At 40.1% G+C, this 24,961-nt stretch overlaps 1 protein-coding gene and 1 long non-coding RNA gene across 4 annotated transcripts in view; both read right to left on the bottom strand.

Moving 5' to 3' along the window:
- Positions 1-24,961, bottom strand: part of LOC124125798 (contactin-1-like) — a 91,787-nt gene that overhangs the window by 54,626 nt on the left and 12,200 nt on the right. The gene's annotated exons all lie outside the window — the stretch shown is intronic.
- LOC124144112 lies at positions 10,964-19,456 on the bottom strand. Of its 3 annotated transcripts, none has more exons than XR_007218553.1 (6): positions 19,320-19,456; positions 15,960-16,094; positions 15,175-15,743; positions 14,502-14,600; positions 13,891-13,987; positions 10,964-11,447 (listed from the first exon to the last, which is right to left on the bottom strand). It is a non-coding gene; the product is annotated as an uncharacterized LOC124144112 (long non-coding RNA). The 3 variants fall into 3 exon arrangements; XR_007218552.1 differs by lacking the exon at positions 10,964-11,447 and adding an exon at positions 12,825-13,705; XR_007218551.1 differs by lacking the exon at positions 10,964-11,447 and having other exon boundaries at positions 12,825-13,987.

Below are 24,961 nucleotides of genomic sequence, written 5' to 3'. Positions count from 1 at the left end.
CGAACTTGTATCCCTTTCTGTACAGAACCATGTGAACACTTCCCACAATGAGCAAGGTAAGAAGAATGCCTCCTGCTGTGGATCCTACTATTACCCCTGTACACGAACAAGGAGTTTCAAGTTTTCGCTGGTCTGGTGGATCTACAATATGAACAAAATATCATAACAGACAATGCCTGTCACTATATTCAGATGAAAATATATTTGTTTTCAATTTCCTACTTTCAAACAAATTATTTGGTCATAGGTTTAAGTGGTAGGTAATCAGACATTAGGTTCGATTCCCAATATGCGTACAACGTGTGAGGCTAATTTCTTGTGTTGGTCATGCTGATATATATATAGATCCATTTGCTCAAACCAAGATACTCATGTTTACTTTGAATTCAAGAAATCCCTGGAAACCTAAATAAATATAGAAAATTATCCATTAGAGCATTCATTAATGGTGCATACAGATAAGTACCATTATGCTATTTTGTTATGCCCAGAAAGGAAACGGGACAACATCTATTTTAAATGATATTATTTAGAAACTCAACAGAAGTTAAAATGAGACAATAGTATTTAAGAAAGATATCCTTTGTAGTTATCTGTAGTGGGCGTAACAACAAAACATTAATCAGACGATTGTAATCATAGTTTCATTTGAGAATGTTGAAAAGTTACGTTCATAATTTGTGAAGCTAAATAAACGTAAAATGAGCAAACAACAAGTAGATATATTTACATAAACTTTTGAATAGAAAAATCCTGAAGGCTTAACTGATAATCAGAAATCAGCATCTCACCTACAGCCACTATTGTGAGAGTGTATGTCACTGAACTGCCGACACCATTGTCCACTGTAAGACTGTAGTACCCGACGTCCTGTTGTTGGAGGTCAGTAAGGTGTAGTCTGGCAGTGACTGAGATGTCTGAGACAGGGCTGGAGGAACCATTGAGGTCCTTGCTGGTGCAGTTGGTTCTACTCCAGGTGAATGTAGGAAGGGGGTAGGCAAGGACTGTCACAGACACGTTCACGTTACCCCCCAGTGTAGCGGCGTACTTGAGTTGAGTTTGGACTGTCACAGCAAGTCGAGGAGAACCTTATGCAAAACATGGCAATTATTCAAAGCACGGTAAACACAGGCTTGATTTGGTGGAGAAAGACACCCAATTGCTATACACATGGTAACTGCAATCTAGTTACGGAAAACATACTCTCAATCAACGAGTCAATCGAGTCAATCAATCAGTTAGTAAGGTAGGACTTGTTACTGTTACATCTTAAAAAAATATTATTACAACTCCTTCTCCTTCTACTACTATTACTACTACTTCTTTACTACTACTACTACAACTACTACAACTACTACTACTACTACTACTACTACTACTACTGCTGCTGCTGCTTCTACTCCTCCTCCTCCTCCTCCTCCTACTACTACTACTGCTTCTACTACTACTTCTAATACTACTTCTAATACTACTACTACTAGCGTGTGGAGAGATGCCCAGCCCACATTACCTACATTTGACTCGCAACTCCACCCTCTGGCTGACAGGTGCCCCGATGTTGTTAGTGGCAGTACAGGAGTAGTTCCCTCTTTGTCTACAGTCTGCTGACTCCAGTCTATATTCTGCTGTCAGTGAGTTATCCGCCCTTGTCAACTCCTCAGTTCCATTCAATAACCTGATGACTGACCTTGGTTTACCAGCATTATCCAACTGACACCTCAAGATCACCACATCGGACTCATTAACTGTAACTGAACCATTATGACTGTTGGCGGTCAACATACTTATACTCGCCTGATCTGAAACAAATAACCCAAAATGTTGCATTGCAAGTTGTGTGTACTCAGATTAAAAAATGTTAGGCGAATATAATTAGGAAGAAAGATTGCTGTAAGTATGCATTTCTATTATTTGTATTATATTTCATCATTCAGTTCTGTTCCAAAGTTTCCCCTATATGCGTATATGACACCTATATCACTGAATAGAACTGAAATGATACATCAAAGTCAAGACAGATAATACAACAACGGGACTTTTTGCATCAGAGTTCCTGCTTTCAGTGTAATTGGGATATGGCAGTTGTAATGGACAATGCAGGGGTCATCTCAATCGAACTTAGACAAATTAAAAACTTACATGTCTCAATGTAATTTCTCTTTAGGGTTGTGTATCACTTCATGTTTGCTGTTATATGACAGTCCTCATAAGGCACTTTCTGAAAACGTTCATATGAACATACGCCTAACGATGTGCGGCCATCCAGCTTTAACCAATAAGGTAAAGAAACGTATCAAAGGTGTCGGTTTCTGCTTGACAAAACTCACGTGTAACATCCACTGAGACACTTGAGCTGTCATTAGTCCCGTGGGTATTGGAAGCCTGGCACTTGTAGGATCCTGTCTGTGACCTGTCAGCCACTGGGAGAGTCAGTGTAGCTCCATCACTGTGGACTGTCCCATCCTTGAACCACTTGTATGATGTACACGCAGGTCTGCAGGTGGCTGAACACAGGATACTTGGTACACTCTCTTGACCTTCCCTCCTGGTGTAGGACAGAGTGGAGGGTTGTAGGGTCACAGCATAGGGGCCATCTGTCAGAACAGTGAAACAGATTAAACCAATGTATGTACACACCGGTGGGAGAACACAGGATACTTGGTACACGCTCTTGACCTTCCCTCCAGGTGTAGGACAGAGTGGAGGGTTGTAGGTTCACGGCATAGGGGCCATCTGTCAGAACAGTGAAACAGATTAAACCAATGTATGTACACACCGGTGGGGGAACACAGGATACTTGGTACACGCTCTTGACCTTCCCTCCAGGTGTAGGACAGAGTGGAGGGTTGTAGGTTCACGGCATAGGGGCCATCTGTCAGGTTATGTAGGGTCGTTAGGCCATCTTTCAAGTTCTAATATACATATTGACCGGAACTAAATACACAGAGAGTTTTATAATCAACAGCGGTATAAACTGCTACGACGGCAGTCTGAGTAGTTTAGAAGACGTCGAAACTAGTTTTCGTGAAGTTTTCGTTGGAGCACCGACGCTGCCGTACGAGCTGATACAGTTCGGAGATATCTTCCAAAGGGAATGTAGCATTCCACTTATATATATACCAAAGAGGCGACAACTGAACAGGAAACCCCTGCTCGTGTCGTCTCTCAACCCAAGCGGCTTAACCACAGCGACTGAGTGTGTTCTCGATTCAAGCAAAATTAAAACTGACATCACAGATTAGAATATTAATAAACATAAGTAATATGACTTTTATGATAATATGCAACGTTTGTACTTTGTAAGAAAAAATGCCAACATTACTCGTTTCGTCTCTTATCTCTACTAACTATCATGTTTATCACTATTCACTGTTGCTTTGAAAGGAGGTGATGGCAGAAATATATTTAGAATATCACTGTGTCACGTTTTCGTGTAGTCCCACGCTATGGGTGAATATAACTAACTGCCCACTGACCATGGTCAAGTAGTGGGCTACACTATTGGGCGTATTTCTACACTGAGGTCCAGACATATATGACCAAGGTTGGCCAGGGTATAACTCGCGACGTACAAGGAAGTGTGCAGGCCAAGGTAGGCCGGGTAGATACCAACGGGGGTGTGAGTAGAATTTGATTTATTCTCTAATTTAGAATGGCTGTCCGCACATCTGACCCCTGTTCTAGAGATTTCACTTGCTAACAAATACAACAATAAAAGTCTTCGTCACCAAATGTGAAATCATTCTCTGCAATCTTTTGTTCTACATGGCGCATGTGCGTGGTGTCACACATGGAATCCAGTTCAATGAAACACGGACGATATTGTATGGAACCAAATGTAATTGACTGGTCAGATCGCTGGTACAAGTAGCTACAACTATACCAGCTCGGTACAATCTGAGTAGTAGCATTGTGACTGTCACTACATGTTCGACTGCACAGGATCGTGCTTTGCATGGGATTGTTGTACAATTTGTGAGTGCTACTGAGGAAGGGGTGTCTACCTTATGAAATATATTTGGCAACAACATTACTGAATATCGGAATATTGAATGGCATTGTATACATACACTGTGGCTCCATGTTGTACAGCTGGCTCCACTCTGACTCCAGACCCTGGCCTTCTGTTGCCTTACATCTGTAGCTGTGACTGTCCCGGGAACTCACTGTGAAGGTGTAGGGGGAACCAGGGGAGGTAACTGTGATGTCAGTGTTGTCACGCTGCCAGGTGTAGGTCAAGGTCAGGCCATGGTCAGCTGGGACAGTGGTAGAGGTGGAGCTGCAGGTCAAGGTGAACCGTCTTCCAAACACAGGGGCAGATGGTCCAGTGAGTGTTGGTTTGGTGGGTTGACCTGTATTATAAAAATCCATCAATTTACATGTACGTTCATAAAAACAAAACTGTCTTTTTTGTTTCTGCATTGGGATATTACCTTATTTATATCATGATGCATGGGTTAATGCGGAAACTCATTGAGGAAAATGTATGACCAATATATTTGCTCACTGTGGTCCATAGAGACCGTGTGTCAAGATGTGATGTCCAAATTGAACGCCACTCATATCTTAGCTGATATATACAGTGTACACATGTGTGTATAGGCAGCAGTATCAATAGCAGTTACAAATACGAGAAGGTGAACGAAGAAGTTACAGTCAACTGATAACCCTATCACAGTACAACCCACCCTACACATGTCATGACTGCCTGAATAAGAGAAGACATACACACTGTGCCAGATTGTTTAATAGTTGCTGTAATTGATGCAAACTCAATGTCAATGCTCATGAATCCAAAGTGTTCGTTCCGGAGGGCAACACAATGGTTTGTTTTCACTGTCTTAAATATGTTTATACCTATAACTATCTTGTGGTAGCAATCAAAATCATTACTATTGGTTCATTACTAATATGCATTGCTTATTTTAAATCAAGTTAGTCGCCATAACTTGTCACTTGAACGTGTTTGTTATATTTTATGCTTCTTTTAATAATTGGTTAAATATATACAGTGTCTAGGGAGAACACATTAAATATTTCTCAAATATATGCCAAATTATGCGAATCCAATATTATATCCCTAAAAGCAAGACTGGACCGGGAAAGTGTTCAAATATTGACTGCATACAAACTTTCTACATTAATGACAACCTTAGAACTTATCGACATAAAACAAAATAGAAGTTTGAAGTGATTCTGGTTTGTGTTTATGTTTCCATAAACTGAGAAAACATTAGGCAAATTCTGCTGACGATTAACTGTTTCCTGACGGTTTGATAGTAGAATGGGCGAATCTTGTGTTGCTTTTTTGACTGAACGATGTGGCTGATGTGGTATTGGTGTCTACAGTTGTTTGAGTGAAGGATTAAATAAGCAGTTTGTGTAATTAGTATTGTTAACTTTCTATAATAATTGACTTAAATATGTTTTAGTAAAAATATTTAAGTCAGTTCAAAAGTAACACTATTTCTAAAAGCTCTCAGTAAGTCACAACTGACAACCAGTAATTGGTGATGTGATGAAGGAAATTACACAGCGTAGTCATTTGTAAATGTATCAGCAACAAATATCTAGCCAGAACATTATGTTTCTCTGAGAATATGGAAACGACGTGCATTATTGTTGACATTTAGAAACATATCACTCTCGCTCTGTTGCTTGTTTTGTAAATATGTTCATTAATAGTGAGAACTGATCCTGCGTTGTCTGAAAATGGATTTGACTTGGGTTTTTTTAGCCAACGGCTCCGATGTCAAGCTGACACTTTGAAAACAGCCATAGATATCAAAACACACGTAATTTAAAGCTTAATTTGAATACCAAGTAAGTATAAGTAAATCAAAATCCAATTTCGGGAAACCACGTGACACCAGTTACGTTGTAAAGTGGACTTACCAGGAACAACCAGCTTCTGTCCACACTGTGGTATGATGTCAGATGGTCCATTCCTCCCACAGACGTAGTCCCCAGCATCAGATCTGACAACACTGCGGAGGTCAAAGGCCATGATCCTGGGGTTAGCAGCTAGATTCCCGGAGTAGGTCACACGAGCTGTGTACTCAGGAGCTGTCCGGTGGTTATTTGTATCTGTATAGACCAGCAGTACTGTAGTTCGTGATGGACTGATGACATATAGGGAAGTGAGAGTGGAACCGTCTGATACAGCTGGAACTTGCCACCTGAAGCTGGCTGTCTTAGACTCCCTCACTACCACAGGGCTGGAGGACAGCTGGGAGGCTACACCTGTTGGGAATACAATTGAATATCAACACATGGAATATGAGGATGCCTCAAAGTACCTACGTCCCTTTGATTTCTCCTAGTTGACACGCACTGATAACAGTTTTTAAACCAATGCACACATACATTCATTGTCCCTGGTAACGTTGTATGGCTGTGTTAGTTTTGTGTGGATTAATAAGAAATTAACTCACCATTGAATGCTATTCCCAAAACGTAAATTGTCCTGACTGCCTTGTACAATTCAATGATTCTACCAGTAGTTGTCGACATATTTCTGAAATAGTAGGAATTGCCTTTGTCAATAACTGATCAGGAGGATTAATGTATTTGTATTTCATTGTGATCAAACTGTTGCTCTGATACAACCCTGTAATTCCTTGTCTTTAACATGTCCTTACCCATCTGACTGAATATAGCTCACAAATACGTCCTGCAATGCAAAAAAGGATTGACCTATTGAATTGCATAGATATAAAGCATAAAATATTTCCAAAAACATTCTTTTATTTCACTTTTGAACCCTGAATTTAAGCAGCGATTTATTCTCTTAGGGGTCTTCCACGTAATCCTCAAATTGTAATCTCAAACATATAAACTATTCTTCTGTTGGTCACCAGGTTACTATTTGTTCTCACCTATGCAAACAACAGCCACCCTAACAAAAGTGTTCACAGAGCAACATGTATGAATATGTCTTCACATCTTACTTACAAAACGCAAAGTTATGTCGTCACATCGTTTTCAAAAGAATTGTGAAACTATTTTACTAGATCGGAGTGAGTGAATGAGTATGCTTTTACGCGGTTTTAGCAATATTTCAGCAATATCACGGCGAGGGACATCAGACATGGGCTTCACACATGATACCCATGTCAGGAATCGAACCCGGGCGAGACGAGCGAACGCTTTAACCACTAGGGTTCCTGACCGTCCCTATTAGATCGGAAAGAACAAATACCACAGTGGTGTATTTATTACGCTTACACTGCTGTGATCTTTGTTCTTGCCGCCAAACTCATATGATATATTAATCTGCATACCACATGCTCCGGGGAAGAATAGGTCTTCAGCAACCCATGCTTGCCGTAAAAGACGACTATGTCTGTCGTAAAAGGCAACGAACGGGATAGGGTGGTCAGGCTCGCTGACTTGGTTGATGCATGTCAATCAATTCTAATTGCTTGGATCGATGCTCACGCTGTCAATCACTAGATTGTCTTGTCCAGACTCGAGTATTTACAGACCGCCGTCATATAGCTGGAATATAGCTGGAGTGTGGCGTTAAACAACAAACAGAATAACAAAACAAATGTACCACATGCAGACATTGACGAGGTATGCGCAATTTATACACCACAGCTGGGCTTTGTTTTTTAGTTTTCTGAAATGTTTCCGACGGACGGACAATCTGACACTCATAAAATTCACTTGGACAAAAAAGATCCATTGAGATCATATTCAAATGAGTCCAACGTGAGCTTCCATCGTCATCAGCCTTCAAAGCGTTTCAATTCATTCAGTACATTCACAGTTCATGTAGCCTAATTAGACCTAAGGCTTTAACAATATAACCTTAAAATCACAATTTTAACAATTTTAGAATTTCGATTGATGACTGTCCCGCAGCGTAAGTGCTTACCAATGTTGACTGTAATCTTCTTGTCCCACAACACGACTAGCAACACCAAGCTGTATCGTGGCATTATTCGGAACTTCGAAACTATACTTATGTTTTTAAAACTAAGCACACGACGGCGTATTTTATGCAGTCCCGCCATGCTCACTGGGACTTAGACATAAGCCAGCACTCAGGCTTCACATGACATTGCAGAGTAACACCTACAAACTATTTTTAGGTTTAAGACGGGTTAGTTGACGCTCATGGTTTCAAATACCTACCTTGTGCGAGTTTCCGGTTATGAGCTCCAATATACACATACAGACATACAAGCCGCACGCACACAGGGTGACAGGTAGAAGTTGTCCCGTATAGATTACCTCCCGATGAGGGGTACTCTGTGTTTACCGTGACACTGTACGTTGTATACGCCGCAGATCCACGAAACCTCAGCACACACGTACACACAGATATTGATCGACTGCAATAAAGTTGTTCACGTCCGGCGACGCCTTACATTGGTAAGAGGTTTGGCGTTCCCCAGTGGCGTGTACGAAATATGTACCCCCTTCGCACGTGCCCATTCAGTAACCAAGTAGAAACGAAAATTTTACAGAAATGTAAAATAACTGTGAATGTTCATATCACATTGACCGCAACTGTGCAAGGATATGATCTATGTTATTTATAGCGTTGACAGCAACTTTGCAAGGATATGATCTATGTTACATATAGCGTTGACCGCAACTTTGCAAGGATAGGATCTATGTTACATATATATCGTTGACCGCAACTTTGCAAGGATATGATCTATGTTACATATAGCATTGACCTCAAATTGGCAAGGATATGATTTATGTTACATATAGCGTTGACCGCAACTTTGCAATGATATGATCTATGTTACATATAGCATTGACCGCAGCTCTGCAAGGATACGATCTATGTTACATATAGCTTTGACCGCAACTGTGCAAGGATAAGATCTTTGTTACATATAGCGTTGAACACAACTGTGAAAGGATAAGATCTATGTTACATATAGCGTTGACCGCAACTGTGCAAGGATAAGATCTATGTTACTTATAGCATTGACCGCAAATTTGCAAGGATATGATCTATGTTATATATAGCATTGACCGCAACTGCGCAAGGATATGATATATGTTACATATAGCGTTGACCACAACTGTGCAAGGATACGATACATGTTACTTATAGCATTGACCGCAAATTTGCAAGGATATGATCTATGTTATATATAGCGTTGACCGCAACTGTGCAAGGATCTGATATATCTTACGTATAGCATTGACTGCAACTGTGCAACGATATGATCTATGTTATATATAGCATTGACCGCAATTGTGCAAGTATATGATATATGTTACATGTAGCGTTGACCACAACTGTGCAAGGATACGATCTATGTTACTTATAGCATTGACCGCAAATTTGCAAGGATATGATCTATGTTATATGTAGCGTTGACCGCAACTATGCAAGGATATGATATATGTTACATATAGCGTTGACCGCAACTGTGCAACGATATGATCTATGTTATATATAGCAATGACCGCAATTGTGCAAGGATATGATATATGTTACATATAGCGTTGACCGCAACTGTGCAATGATATGACCTATGTTACATATAGCGTTGACCGCAACTTTACAAGAATATGATCTATGTTACATATAGCATTGAACGCAACTGTGCAAGGATAATATCTTTGTTACATATAGCATTGACAACAGCTTTGCAAGGATATGGTCTATGTTACATTTAGTGTTGACTGCAACTTTCCAAGGATATGATCTATGCTACATATAGCATTGACCGCAGCTTTGCAGGATATGATCTTTGTTACATATAGCGTTGACCGCAACTGTGCAAGGATATGATATATGTTACATATAGCATTGAACGCAACTGTGCAAGGATATGATATATGTTACATATGGCATTGATCGCAACTGTGCAAGGATGAGATCTATGTTACATATAGCATTGACAACAGCTTTGCAAGGATATGGTCTATGTTACATGTAGTGTTGACTGCAACTTTGCAAGGATATGATCTATGTTACATATAGCATTGACCGCAGCTTTGCAGGATATGATCTTTGTTACATATAGCGTTGACCGCAACTGTGCAAGGATATGATATATGTTACATATAGCATTGAACGCAACTGTGCAAGGATGAGATCTTTGTTACATATAGCATTGACAACAGCTTTGCAAGGATATGGTCTATGTTACATGTAGTGTTGACTGCAACTTTGCAAGGATATGATCTATGTTACATATAGCATTGACCGCAGCTTTGCAGGATATGATCTTTGTTACATATAGCGTTGACCGCAACTGTGCAAGGATATGATATATGTTACATATAGCATTGAACGCAACTGTGCAAGGATAAGATCTTTGTTACATATAGCGTTGAATGCAACTGTGCAAGGATATGATATATGTTACATATAGCGTTGACCGCAAATGTGCAAGGATAAGATCTTTGTTACATATAGCGGTGAACGCAACTGTGCAAGGATAAGATCTATGTTACTTATAGCATTGACTGCAAATTTGCAAGGATATGATCTATGTTATATATAGCATTGCCGCAACTGTGCAAGGATATGATATATGTTACATATGGCATTGATCGCAACTGTGCAAGGATATGATCTATGTTACAATGAAATTTAGTTCAGGACGCCTCGACCTGACACTAAAGGTCATGTAAAATGATACATTTAAGGCAAAATGAGATGATCTGTCAGGTTGCACAAACCAACGTCCCTTTGTAAACCTGACTGACAGGAAAAGTGTTGAAGGAACTGTATCCAATTACATCGCAGCTCAACGAGGAAAACTAGATGCAATGCATAGACTGTCAAGATATACATTGTCCTCAAGTGTATGTGTGTAGTGTTTGGAAAGAGAACAATACACACGTCATAGAGTGAGTGAATCATAATAGCCATAGAGACACGTATACAGTTTTATCAGTTGAGGAGGATAAACATGTCTATGTATACGAAGTAAAAAATACATCATCAGAAACTGAAACACACATGTATATTTTGCAAATAAATTTATTGCAAGCAGGTAAGCAGGTAAGATGTTGAATCTAAAATCATGTTCATAATAGGATTCAAATACACACACACACATCATCAAGTTAGAAACATACTCTTACACAAAGTAGTGGATACTCGGAAATAACTTAAACTTTCCAAAATTGTAAGATATATTAGCTTCTAGTAATATTTGTGTGATAAGAATGAATGAATTGGGAAGAAATGAAAAGGGTATTTTTAATTTGTTTGTCCCTGTTCAATGGTCTGCCAATTGCAGTTGAACCTAATTGCCACGACAGTGTACAAGTTGTCGAGAGAACCCACGAGACGCTCGAACAATCGAGTCATGTGTCATGTTTGCTGCGTGATTTTATACTATTGGAGACTGTCTGTGTGCCTTTCTGCCTGGTGTAGCTCCACGGTTTACATGTGGTGGAGCAGTCCACTGTGAGGGAAGGGGTGACAGCTTCTGTCACATTGTTGAATGGCCCATCTGTAATATCAAAGGTTCGGGAAATTGATAACTGCTTAACAACAAATCATTAATCTCTGATTACAGAATTAGGGATTCCCCTTCAATCATATTTCTTGTTTGTCTGTTGCGAGGTCTCGTCCATATGTAGTTGGTATAAGGATCAGATATCATGCATTGAATATTTACCTTTCTCAGATAATTGATTTGAGATCGTTAGGTGACGTGAGCGAGCATTGACTGTGTTAGTAACTGTCTGCTGTGTAAACAAGAGATTGCACTAAATAGTCATTATTACAATGAAATTTAGTTCAGGACGCCTCGACCTGACACTAAAGGTCATGTAAAATGATACATTTAAGACAAAATGAGATGATCTGCCAGGTTGCACAAACCAACGTCCCTTGGACCTGATGAACACATGAAATAGCATCATGTGTTATTTGAATCTCTGACTAATTTAAAGACATGTGGAATCAGTTTCTACATCTAAGAACGGCTATGACATTTACTGCCCATAGAGGTGTATAGTATACAATAGTTGCAGTGTTAGTGGACAAAGTAGGTATCCAACACATGTTTAATACTCGTTGAATATATGTAAAATATATACAGTGCTATGGAATCTCACCATATTAATACTTAAAATAGTTGCAATATAAGACTGCATCTGTGGTCTATATCAGGTCTAAGGGCTGTGGTTCGATCCCCTGGCTGCGTCTGACCAAAAGATGTCACTTGTTACCATGCCTAGCGTTCAGTAACACGGGTTTTAAACACAAAGGACTGGCCGGATCAGTGTTATGAGTCTGAGTGGAGTATCCATCGTAAACTGTAGTGGGTTAACGCTATAAAACCAGCATTAGTCCGGACTAGTACAAACAGCCAAACACAGATGCCGTAAAGATGCAATTATATTGTTAGTCAGCACCATATCAGTGCTCGTGGGTTCAACCAACACAGTAAAACTTATGGGGTTGACGCCGTGGTATAACTAACATACTGTTAAAAGCGACATTAAACCAATCTCACTAACTCATTCATCAGATAAAAATAGCCAATGTTCATGTAGTACACGAAGAAGATATACTATTGAAACAACTTTAATGCTTACTACTGTGACGAGGTAGGTCTGAGGCTGTAAACGGGCCTATTCCAAATGTTTTTTGTATTGATCATTTTCCATGATTCCCTCTACACATTCCGGCTCGTACCATAGATGGATGGGCCACTGTGTCAAACCAGAAGCATGGCGAAGGGTCGAGCCACGCCATCATGTAGCTTAAGATAATGTGCCAAAATGCCAATTCTATGTGCAGCCACTCTCCTGCTGCAGCCAGCAGCAAGACACTCATTGACATGTAGACCGACATGATTGTATTTGGAGTAATGAGATGATTCAGTATTAATTCAATGGATGGTTCATAAATATGGCAACAAATGTAATTCATAGAACTTGAGAAGGTAATTAGTAGTGATGGGTAAAACACCAGTCAAACACCACTAGAGACAGAACTATGAAAACAATGGTATGATCCTAAACCTTCAAATCGGGATATCAACTTTGTGTACACATTCACCAATGTGAGTGTGCATAAATTGACAACATGAGTGTGACATTCAATGCAATTTAATCTGATGTACGAGAGGTGCTCACATAAGATCTTCTATTAACCAGAAGCAATGTGCTATTTTAAGTGTAAAAACAATATAAACAATGGAACATAAACTATTTATATACATAGTTAGAAAGATAATACCGTAGTACTGGTTTACCTGTAGATATAATTCTGAATTTGGAAAGGAGGCACAACATTGTGTTTTAAATGCTAGTTTTGGGGAGGTGAAAGGATGCGGAATTAAATGGTTACTTATTCAAAGACAAATCCTCAATCATTGTGCGATCAGATATGAGAGTTGTATTCATTGTACTATTTTACACTAAACACACCTTGGTACATGCACGATCGCAAAAAGTGATTTTGTAGCTAGATGGGGAAAACCAATGAAATGACAATACTCGTTTCGTGATAAATGCTGTGCTCATGATAAGTGATTGATCAACGTGCTTGTGTGCGCATAATCGGCTTCAAAATTGTCTCAGGAACAGCAATGCATACCAATTTGTCATAATATATATCTGTAATTATTCATTCGAATCGCATCATAACAACTAAGATTGAATATACATCGAGAAAGAACACTCATACTACCATATAACTTGTAACTACTAAACACATTGTCATAAATTGGGTCTGGGTAGTCCGACGTCCACGGATCTGGAAGAAGGAGGGAGCGTCTGTACTTTAATAACAAACTTATCTTGTTACATGTTAAAGTGTCTGTTATTTTGTTAAACTATAAACGAATTATATGTAACATACATATGCATGATCTCACTGACTCTCACTGAAAGGTTAAAGCTGAATCTCACATGTCATATAATATACATGTAATTACTTACTAATATACAAGTTATTTCGTATTTAATAAGCCCTTGTATGTCCGAGGTGTCGCATGTTGAGGTGTCGGGTGCGCCTTTCCGTCTTCATTCACCGTATCTTTAAAAGGACACATCAGTACTGACAAATATTTGTCCTGTTTCTGTACAGATAAACGTAAACAGAAGATAAGCATGATATATCAGCAATGTCGAGTTATTTACCTGTGTTAGTGGACGGTCTATAACTTCAATGCATATACATGTAAGTGGCATTTTATTTGTTAAACACACCTATTTCATCAGCAAACATGGTCCTTACAAGTTACAGATATAAAACTACAAGCCGCTATTTTGTGGTCACAACGTTAAACAGCATTAGAATTATGACACAATGTACACATTCGAGTTCAATGTTCCCCAAGTTATCATGCAAATTCATCACACCTCCTCCTGATCCCGCGGGGATGCGACAAGCCATTCGTCTTATCCAATCATGGGCACGCTACACTGATTTGACTGTATATCACACGACATGGTTAAGATATAGTTTTAAGCACAAACCATGAATTTAAAAACGCAACAAGAGTGAAACACATTCTCAGTGTATCTGTTCAACATCAATGCAATCTCACCTTCTGAAGGCAGGGCCCCGACATTTTCATACACTTTCAGTTCTGTGTATGTCGCCATGTCCGTCTCTCTGTGCCCGAGGTCATCGTATAGACCAATTGCTTGAATAACAACATATATTGCATGATTTAACCATGACATTGCGCCTATATCACTTTACTGCAAGTTGAGACGATCTATCACATCAGTGAAATGCGACCTTGATGTGGCATGACAGTGATTTGACGGCTCTCGGGTTGGAATACATCGTTGTATCTTCAGCTTAACAAAGGCAACACAACATGAAACGAGCAACGCCTGGAAGGTGCACAATTTAAATAAATTGTGACGAGGATTTTATATGTTGCGCAGATTAAAATCTGAATGAGTGCGAAATCCCACAAATGAGACCAAACAATAATAGACAATAAAAGGACGCACTGACTGTGTGTATCAACAGTTTGAAATTAATATATTTCTGCTCAGAGTAACGCATGTAATGTTGTTAACACATTCAATGAAACTATAGCTACTGGTCACGGATATGGTACATATTTAAAAATTTAACAAAATAATAAAGTTTCTTTCTTTTCTAAGCTTTAAAAAATCAGGGACACGTGACAACTTGGAAACGTCAATCAGGCAAATTTGGCTTAGATAATTAAATTCCAATGATGTGTGTATTGTTTTCCATACCTTGCTCTTGTAATGGCAACTCGATTGCTTGATTGTTCCTTCAAGTAAAGAATGGCACAGGTGGTAGAAGAAAGAGTTATATATATATTTTTCAAATGCACATTCTGCTGAGTACAAATAATTATATTCCAAAGAATATGTCATCGCTTAACCGAACATTACTCTCTCCTAATGTACGTTCATACAACTTTAAAACGCATCAGTGCAAGGAATGTTTCGTAGATATGCCTAAAGCATATAAAGTGAATATGATTGTAATCATATCCTATGTTCATATGGCCATCTTTGGAATGCGTAAAAAACTTGGATATATTACCAATTAATTGGTTAATTATGGTGCAAATTTCAAATGCCTGATTAGAAGTCAAGCTGTTGTATTGATCAGGAAACAATACCGTTTACTGAAAGTCGATTTTACAGAAAATGTAAAATAAATACTATGTATTATTGGATTACAAAATATAAACTAATACTAAAAGAATGTCACATATTTGGTTTTGACTTTGAATCAACTCTTTCTGGCAAGCATACTCATACATACATCAGCAGTGTGTTGATTTCCCCTGTGCCTGAAAGAACAAATGCAATTATGACCCACGACACAATGTGTGTGATTGTAAACCACGATGATTAAAGCATTCATTAGATAAAACGATGTTTCCTGTCTTGATAAAACACATATGATACCATAATGGTGTCAAACAAAACGTCTCATGTGTTGATCATCAAACTAGAAACAACACAATGTAGGATGAACGAGACAGTATACAAGCCTGTAAACCAACCTGCATCACCTTTGAACCACTGTTGTTTTCGTAGAACTGCTAACACTACCACAAACACAATAAATACAGGAACGCAAATTCCAACCCCAGTTCCAATTCCATCTGAGAATCGATCCTTAACAGGTGGTTGTGGTTCTGCAAATAGGCAATCATAGGTGAAGTATTTACTCTTATTGAATAGTTAATCAATCTCGGATAGTTCCACCTTGGTCATCCCCAATAATATTGAAGGTTGGGGAAGACCAGAGGTGAAATAACCTCACACCGTCATATATATTTCTTAAAACTGATATGTTAAGCAGGATCAATCACATAGTTTAACTTCCCATCAATCAATAGCAACACTTCCTGTAGTATCGGGAGCTCAGATGTAACAGACTGCTTACTTCTTGTATTATTACGTTTGTGTGTATTCACACAACTGAACTATTGCAAATCATGACAGTGTCAGTACAACTGCCATGCACAGCCTAAATGAGCCTACAACAGACTTAGACAGGGCTGGGAAAAAATGTAGTTAACTGTCTAACCATTACACCTATAATGTCAAAGTAAATAATACAATTCGCGCTACCTGCCCGAGTAAATGACTTATGAATCACATGTGCACCTTCACCAAACCTATTGCTACCGTAGAACCGGAGAGTGTACACTTTTGCAGGTGTGAGACTGGTGACTTTAACTGTGACATTTCTGCCAATTCCCGGGTCTGCTATATCGTCTCTTCATGTTGTCCACTGTGAGTCCGACTCAGATTTATACTGTAGTGTGAATGTCTGCTCTGACCCACCGTTGTAGCCGGAAGTCCATTGAAGTGACATGGCTGTAGAGCTTACAGACACTATTTCACCATGTGTTGGGGCAGTTGGAGGACCTGTAACATGTGAATTAATGTCCCGGGTTGGGTGATTTAAAGTGCAATATCAGCAAACGCAAGGACAGTTACATCCATGTGGGCAGAAAGTGGTACTAAAATAGGCATTGAAATATGAGGTGAAACTTGGTTGAACATCGCGTCCAAAATTATTGCACTTTTAAAGCGACGTAGATGCACGTGATTGTGTGTGTGCGTGTGCGTGTGCGTGTGTGTGTGGCTGCTTGTTCTATTCCGGACTGACGCCGAATTTTAGTGCTAGCACACTGATATACCATGCCTCAGTTTAACATGAATACCCCACTCAGACACAGTATACTGACTCCGAACCGACCAGTCATTGTTTTAGTCCCTTAATACCGAACGCCAGACAGGGTAACAACAAATACCATCTTTTGGTATGACGCGGCGTGGGATCGAACCCTCGGACGTTCTTCTCTACCACTAGACCACGGAGGCGGCCCTTTATTCAGGAGTAGTATCAGGTCACATATACCTTGCAATAATGTTGAGGGTAGTATATACATTATAGGAGTGGTAACTAGAACCATGAAATTGTTAACATCCAAGAGCGGTGATATTAAGTTGAGAGTGCAACTTAAAGTGTCTGACAGTTTGCAGTACATCATTGAATGTCCCTGATAACTTACATGGGTGGGGTGAAGCTCGTGAAGAGACGAGACGAGTGAGTTGTGTTTTTCCCTGCTTTGTACATTGTTTCAGTTATAACAGCGTGGGAGCAACAGGTGACATACTCACGTGTGACAGATCAAGATGTACACTTGCGACACATCCTGTATTATGACACGATCGGTAGAACCTTGTACCAATGTTTCTTAGAGATCGATCAGTGTGAAATTGTGGAACTATGTAGACAAACTGACCACTCGGTACATAGCACAGATTATAATACGAAACATGGCCTTGGTTCCCCAAATAGACACCAAACTTCAAGTGTAGCTCTTGTTAGATTATGTGTTAATACTTGCAGATACAGGTCTTCTCACACACAAGCTACAACGTAGCTCTGGTAGATTATATATATTTACACCAACCCCCAGTGTAGATATGTAAGTGTACACCAAACCTCCCGTGTGATGTTCTTAGACTCTGTCTGACCACTGATAGTTACGTGTTTACTTACACCAAACATCGTGTGTGTCACTGTTAGACTGTGTCTGGCCACAGACACCTATATTTCTACTTATACCACAGCTCCAGCGTTGCTCTCTTAGACTGTGTCTGGCCACAGACACCTATATTTCTACTTATACCACAGCTCCAGCGTAGCTCTCTTAGACTGTGTCTGGCCACAGACACCTACATTTCTACTTATACCACAGCTCCAGCGTAGCTCTCTTAGACTGTGTCTGGCCACAGACACCTATATTTCTACTTATACCACAGCTCCAGCGTAGCTCTCTTAGACTGTGTCTGGCCACAGACACCTATATTTCTACTTATACCACAGCTCCAGCGTAGCTCTCTTAGACTGTGTCTGGCCACAGACACCTATATTTCTACTTATACCACAGCTCCAGCGTAGCTCTCTTAGACTGTGTCTGGCAACAGACACCTATATTTCTACTTATACCACAGCTCCAGCGTAGCTCTCTTAGTCTGTGTCTGGCCACAGACACCTATATTTCTACTTATACTACAGCTCCAGCGTAGCTCTCTTAGACAGTGTCTTACAACTGATATATTCATATCTACTTAAACAAAATCTTCAGTTTTGGTCTGTTACAAACATCCCAGTATAACTGTATAACACAATGTCTACTTACACTAGACCTTGAGTGTAGCTCTGTTTAACTGTGTCTGACCACTGGCAGATACGTGTGAGCGAGTGAGTGAGTTGGATTTAACGCCACTTTTAACAGTATTCAAGTCATATCACGGCGTGTCAGCTTAATGTGGGAGGAAAGCCCGAAGTGATGCAGGTCTTAGACGTTTACCACTTCGGTGAAACCCACGAGCACGGGTATGGTGCTGACAAACCTGGAAACATAATCGGGGCGAACCGGGGTTTCGAACTCACAATCATAGGTTTCTGGCGTGCCCAAGGGCCGCAACTCTGCACAGCGAAACGCGGCGCCTAAGACGACTGGGCCACCCGTGCCCCCCAGATACGTGTGAACTTACACAAAACCTTCAGCACAGTTCTGTCAGATCGTGTCTGACAGCTGATAGAAACATGTCTACTTACACCAAAGATTCAGTGTCTGTTAGCCAGGCATGTGGGTATATTTGCATTTACTGCCTGTATACGAGATATATTAATACTTCGGAAAAAGTACAACTAATTTTGCTATCTCTCTGTATGTCATCATAATGTAATGTTGTGGTGTTAAAAATGCAAGTGGCATAATTATTTCATATTTGAGGGACGCTGAATCCATTTTTACCAATGACGCATGAAAGGACTCTGTGTCATTGGATATGAAACCTCTAAACTATGCTCTTATATAAAATGTTATACCAACCTTGAAGAAGAAGATCAATAGCATTACTTTCCATTCCACCAAAAGCGTGATCACATTTCCAAGTCGTTGCATCCCTTGTCACAGCTGCAATTGTGAGAGTAAAACTTGTTCCAGGACAGGCGAGGGCATACTGAGATGGGAACGCTGGATTGGAAGTTGTGCATGTAGCACGTGTTACTTCATAAGTGGAACTTGTACTTGTCCACACGATAGGACTCTCCATGACGTACCCAGTCTCACAAGTTAACACACAGCTGCTTCCCTCAGTGACTACACCTGCACAGGATGAGGTGAGGACATAGCTCAAATTCTGGTTTCATCATATTAAATAACATACGACTGAATTAGATAAAAGAAAGTTTCCAAATATTGCCCATTTATTTTTAGGGGAATGTTGGATATTATAGCTGCGTACAATACATCTTAAATAACCGAATATCCATGAGTGGCTTTGTTCTCGGGACAATGGCAGTAACTGATATAGTGCATACACGTATTACGTAATAGAACAAAGAAAGGCTATCATATGAATGGTTTATTAAGAACCCAGTAACTGCAATTCTTCCGCGCACTAACTGTTCCTCTCTCAAAGTACGACCTGGCAACTTAACGTTTTCCAAAGACAATTATCGCATAGTTTCCCAATGAATGTTGATGAATCCCGAGGCAGAAGTGATAATCAAATAAGAACATCTACAATCAATGGAAAGCTTCATTACTTTTAATGTGGTTGAGTGTAGTGTAGGGGAGCTAAGACATGAGCCCTGGCATGGAATTCGGACTATATAATTTCACAGGAGAAACTTTGAAATGCATGCAATAGTGTTACGCGTAAAGTTCAGACAAACAGATACTTAAGAAACAATGATTTACGAAATGGTTATATCGGTTGACATTAACTAAAGTACTGTCGGAAATGCTAGCAAACTGCTTTTCTGGCTTCATTTAATAAATACGAGTCGTATGACTATAAAAAGAGCATATATATGTTGTCATTCATGTACGAAATGGCCTATAACCTGAGGTAATTACCTAACACCTGTCCCGAGGTGATGAGCAGGGTTGAGTTCACAATGTCTGACTGGCATACGAAAGACAACGTAACCGTGTTGTGCCGCCAGCACATATGTCTTGTACTTTATTGGTTTTTATTCAGCCGAATTTTCTCCATGAGTTAACTTTCGTTGGTCTGAAGTTGGCAATGTCATATATTCCTGTCAATGACACTGACGTTGCTTAAAATGGGCAAAAGCTGAAGTTCCAACCAGTCCTATAATTTCCTTTTCACCTCGAAAACTAGCGCACATCCGTCAATAAGCCCAATATCATGGTACCATGGGTGCTTTTTGTCTATCTGCCGATAGCTACATGTAGTCAGTGGAAGGATTCATCAAGGTAAATTATCTGGACGCCCTGACTGTGATGAATGGTTCGGAGATGATGTGACTTCATATACAGGATGGGATATTTTCCTCTGAAAAGTGCTCGGTCATCGCCAAGCAGTTTTGTTTTTGAGACAACCCCAAAACCTGTTTTGTTTTCTTATCATACCGTAGAGTTGATGGTATGAAATGAAAACCCCATAGCTTGGGCAGTTCGGCATTTCACCCTATCTAAATAAATAAATGGTTTCCTCTATCTCTTTAAAGTGTAAAGAATTTTTATATGTTTTTTCCAGTATAGACTCCATATCGTGTACCATAGTTATACTATGCAAGTGTAATGTAACATGCATCATGGGAGCAAAAAAAACGCAGCGTCAGTTTGTCATTTTGTCATAGTAGATGCACATCCACAATTTTCTCTAAATGATTTTTGTGTGTGGATTAGATGTTTTATTAAGACTACATTATTCTCACTATTGCGGAGTCACGTGCCCATATTTCTATAGTCCATCATTGGACTTAGAATAAATGTGAACTTCCTGTTTTCGTTCGAATTTGTCTCCTATGGGACTCCTTGTGACTGAAATACTTCAAACCACAGGTAGGGCGATCGGTTTTATCAATATGTCAATAACAACTGTGAAAACTTATATCCTTTTTTAACAGGCAAAAAGTTTTCTCTAGCATTTCCGACAGTGACGTCATGCGCGACAAATGCCTTAGGTCACAGGGTTAGTCGACAGACTGTGGCCAGGGGACTCAGGGCTCATGGAATCAGGGCTTTTAGACCATACAGAGGACAGCTATTGACGGCGCAACATCGTCGTCTGCGATTGAGATGGGCCCGGACTGTACGACGTTGGCAACGACGTGACTGGCAGAGGGTTGTATTCACTGACGAAACTCGATTCTGTATGTTTAGGGCTGATGGAAGACAACGTGTTTACCGCCGAAGGGGTGAACGAACGGCGGCGTGTTCCGTGCAGGAGGTCGTACCATATGGTGGAGGGAGTGTCATGGTGTGGGGAGGGATCTGTGGGCAGGAGAGGTCACGGCTGGTCATCGTTGACGGAAACTTGACAGCTCAGCATTACATGGCTAACATTCTTCGTCCAGCTCATACCATTTCTCCAACAGCAGCCACGTGGTGTCATTTATCAGCAAGACAACGCTAGAGCCCATACAGCCAGAATTGTCACTACCTTCCTCGCAGTCAACAACGTCAACGGCCTGCCGTGGCCTGCACACTCACCCGACATGTCCCCCATAGAACACTTCTGGGACTTGATGGATCGTCGTGTTCGACAACGACCACACTCTCCAGCCAACCGGCAAGAACTGATCTTGGCCCTCCAAGAAGAATGGCGTCAAACCCATTGACGACTGACTTATTCTGTGCGTCGAAGAGTTTTTGCGTGTATTGAGGCATTTGGTGGTCACACACGCTACTAATGACTTGTTATTGAACGTGAGCGATTGTTTATGTACTCTGCCTATTGTCCATGATTCTGAAAGCTCGAGTTTTGTACCACACCCAACTTTGGGGGGCTCTGACGTCATTCTCGGTCGCGGTATGATTGTCATTTTCAGTGTGGATTATGTTGATATATTGATCTTCTCAATACACTTTACTTCATGCATGTATGTTTTGTTGTTTTTGAGCAAGAGTGAATTCAAACTCTGGTAAAGTTTCTTTTAGACGTCAGTTTACCTCACCTATTATTTACTTTACAAATCTCTTCTACATGTTGTAACTTATCAATGTGTTCATATTGCTCTAGAATTAAGAATATGTGTATCCAGATTTAGATAAAATTATGCTATCGGTAGAATTAAAATTATGTGGCCTTACCATAGACTACACAATAGAACCTTATTTGAAGATGAATTTCATATCTTGCTTGTTTGTGAAGCCTACATCTATGCATGATTTAAAAACCTGGACAAGTACATAATGTCCCTCACTGCATACTACACATTTACATGTAAGTCATACAATTTTGATACTATTGACAATGTAAATTTGTACCATACAATATTACACACAATAAGAAATTGTACCGGTACATTAGGGTAATTCATTTGTGTAACTTGACTGTTGCAGCAAGTAAAACGGCAAGTGGAGTACCTGGTCTGAGAAGATTGTCAAAGTACACAGACGATCAATTAACATTTGTGAACCAGAAGACTATTTTGGCCAGTGCTGAGATTGCTACAGTGACATTCCACGGGATCAATGGTGCCTTGATGGAAGACTACGAATCCACATGTACAGACGTCCGTTGACATCCAAATGAATGTTTTGCTAAATTACTTCCCCAAAGTTGACGGATTTGGTAAAGGTAGTGTCATGGTGAGGGGAAGGGGGTGGGGTATTCTACACACTGAGATCAAACCTTGTACGGGGTATTTAGCAACGATTCGCTACTGGGGTGAACTTTTACATTACATCGTTCTAGTTATTGACCGTCAGAGGGAACTATTCCAACAAGATAATGCCAGGCCGCATACTGCCACCAATGTTGACTATTGACCGAATGAGAATATTACAGATCTCCTATGGCTTTCCAAATCGCCATGTCCTATCCCAAAAGAACATGTGTGGGATGACGTCGATAGACATGTACGTCAACATCCATGTTCAAGGTTTATCAATATGTTGAGCAGTTTTGGAGGCACACAGTGGTTAGGCAAATTGTGGTCACAATGGGTACTGAGAACACCGCCCACTTGTTAACTGACCTCGTCTTTAAGCGTGATCTACATATTTAGTTTTGTGAATAAGGATGACTTGTTGAAACCTTGCTAAATTACCAAACAAAATGTCCCTTATGATGTCGAATGTCATGTTTATATGCATTTTATTTCCTAATTTAGCGGGAATTCATTGCAAACTGTACTGTTAAAGGGCATACATGATGTTTATAAATCCATATAGAATACTTACCAATACGAAGTAACCGATTTTCGCTCAAAACAGTCCAGATCAAGACATGCATGCAACACACAGGTCCAAACATTATTGAATTGTCACTGCAGAACCATCTGCCATGGCCGCAACTAGTAGTTTATGTAATACATTGATTAGAAATATGCATGATTGTCAAACAAAGAAATTTCTATATCACCAAAGGGGCATATTTACACAGTGACATTTTGGGGTTCTAAGTGACGGTGTTTCCAAGATACATTGACACAGAAAAAAGAAGATTTTAAGGTCAACTACTGTTAGAAGATAATAAATCGTGTTATAATGTGTGGTGTTGACACTTTATTGATTTCCAGCGGCGTATCTTGCTATATCGTGCAGACATACTTTGATGTACTTACCAATTTAGACTTTGTGTAAGTATTATAGAATACTAAACTCACTCACGGGTAATATCAATTTAATGACATGAGTGAATAGTTCTGGTATCTTACGAGGTACAACATCCTTAACCCCTACAAGGCTCTGTCAGGGAGCAGCATATCGGGTAGTGTTCAGACCACAACAGGTTGACGTGACACCGACAACATTGTGGTTACAAAGCATTGTGTCATTACAGTCGGCGTGCGGTGAAATCACGTGCCATCTTTGAGATTCTTGTGCTATCACGCGACCTGGGGATCACACAGAACGGGCTGATGTCACACACCCTCAGACAAAGCTGCAGTAATAGGTAACTGTACTGTACTACAGTAGGACCAAAACAGTTTTCTTCAGGCAGACTTACAAAACTGCAGTTTCTGTGTTTTTAAGTATGTCAGTTCATATCCTCCACCGTCAGCTACATCTATGAACATATCAATCGCCCCCAACCTACTACAACTATGAACATATCAGTTCATATCCTCCACCGTCAACTACATCTATGAACATATAGGTCGCCCCCAACCTACTACATCTATGAACATATCAGTTCATATCCTCCACCGTCAACTACATCTATGAACATATAGGTCGCCCCCAACCTACTACATCTATGAACATATCAGTTCATATCCTCCACCGTCAACTACATCTATGAACTTATCAGCCGTTCACCACCTACTGCATCTATGAGCATATTTGTCCATGCCATCAAGTATATACTGCATCTGTGAGTATATCAGTTCACTACCAATGGATCATTGCAATTCAGTAATCACGCCAGGTGTTCGAGGAAATTGCAAACATGTCCTGCCTTATCGGTAGCACCCGCCACTCACACAACGCAAGTAACGGCTAAACCGTGTTGCCTGACGCCGCTCAGCAGTACTAAAGCATTAGTAAAG

This window comes from Haliotis rufescens, unplaced genomic scaffold (genome assembly GCF_023055435.1).
Source record: "Haliotis rufescens isolate VD_foot unplaced genomic scaffold, xgHalRufe1.0.p SCAF_53, whole genome shotgun sequence".
NCBI classification, from domain to species: Eukaryota; Metazoa; Mollusca; class Gastropoda; order Lepetellida; family Haliotidae; genus Haliotis; species Haliotis rufescens.
The sequence above is the reverse complement of the archived record's forward strand: the minus strand, read 5'-3'. Positions and strand labels throughout refer to the sequence as shown.